Raw genomic sequence first — 1497 nt, 5'->3', positions numbered from 1 at the left:
ATTTGTTGCTTAAAAAAAAAAAAAAAAAAAAAAAAGGAGCCGGGTGCAGTGGCTCAAGCCTGTAATCCCAGCACTTTGGGAGGCTGAGGCGGGTGGATCACGAGGTCGAGAGATCGAGACCATCCTGGTCAACATGGTGAAACCCCGTCTCTACTAAAAATAAAAAAATTAGCTGGGCATGGTGGCGCGTGCCTGTAATCCCAGCTACTCAGGAGGCTGAGGCAGGAGAATTGCCTGAACCCAGGAGGCGGAGGTTGCGGTGAGCCGAAATCGCGCCATTGCACTCCAGCCTGGGTAACAAGAGCGAAATTCCGTCTCAAAAATAAAAAAAAAAAGGGAACGAAGAAGTTGGCTACTGGTTTTAGTGCATTCTTACTGAACTCATAGACTCCGAAGGGTTGCTGTGATCTGAAAATTTGCGCATGACTCTGCAGATTCAGGCACTCAGTGAATTTAGAGACTGAATGAGCCCACCCAGTTGCTCCAATCTGGGAAACGGGAGAGGAGAAAGGCATGGAAAGAAGAGATGATGGGATGTGTATGTTTTTGGTCTCCAATCTGTGTTTACTTGAAAATGGCAGAAAGAGTGAGGGAGCCCTAAATAATCTGGCAGTCAGCAAGACTACACTGAGCAGCGATTCCCTGCTCATCTACTGGCTCACGCTGGGGAAGATGCAGCTCTTGGGGAGCCTGGATTCTAGTCAGAGAGGCAAGAATAACACACATGAACTCACACACACCACATAAGACAGGACCCAGGGAGACAGAGGTTCACCTGCGTGGTGTGGATGATCAACCGTTCCATTTACAGTTGAAGATGTTCATTCAGAACAGGGGCGTCACGAACACTGTTGGAGGAGGTGGAGCTCCATCTGAACCCTGAAGGGTGACAGGAGTGGAGAAGGGCTGGGGGATGGGTGAGGGCAGGGTAGAGTCGGGGAAAGGAAAAGTCCAGCATGCCTACAAGTCCATGGACAGAACCCATTCAGAATTGGGGTTTTGCAGTTGGAAGTAGTAGAAGAGAAATGGAATGAGCCCAGATGGTGGAAACACTTGGAAATCTAGTCAAGTAGCTCATTCATTTGTTTGTGATGTCATTATTCTGTCCATTTGCCTTCTTTCGTTCCGTCTCTCATTCCCTCCCTCCCTTCTCACCCTTCCTCCCTCCTTCCCTTCCAGCAAGTATTTACCAAGTGTCTGGTACATACAACACAGAGCTAAGCCCTTGAAAATCTGGCTAAGTAGCTCATTCATTTGTTTGTGATTTCATTAATCAGTCCTCCCTCCCTCCCTCCCTCCCTGAATCCTTCCCTTCCTTCCTGAGTGCCCAGTACAAACAACGCCGTGTTAAGGCCTATATAGGAAACAAGGAAGTGTGAGGATCATGTCGTTATTTCTAAGAACCTCATAATTTAACCAGGGAGTCAGACCTCCTATGAAAACATCACGGGTGCTTCAAGAGGGGATGAGGACCATCTGCTCGGCTGTGCAGTGCTA

The sequence above is a fragment of the Saimiri boliviensis genome, chromosome 4, assembly GCF_048565385.1.
Source record: "Saimiri boliviensis isolate mSaiBol1 chromosome 4, mSaiBol1.pri, whole genome shotgun sequence".
Lineage (NCBI taxonomy): Eukaryota > Metazoa > Chordata > Mammalia > Primates > Cebidae > Saimiri > Saimiri boliviensis.
Note: the sequence above shows the minus strand (reverse complement) of the source record.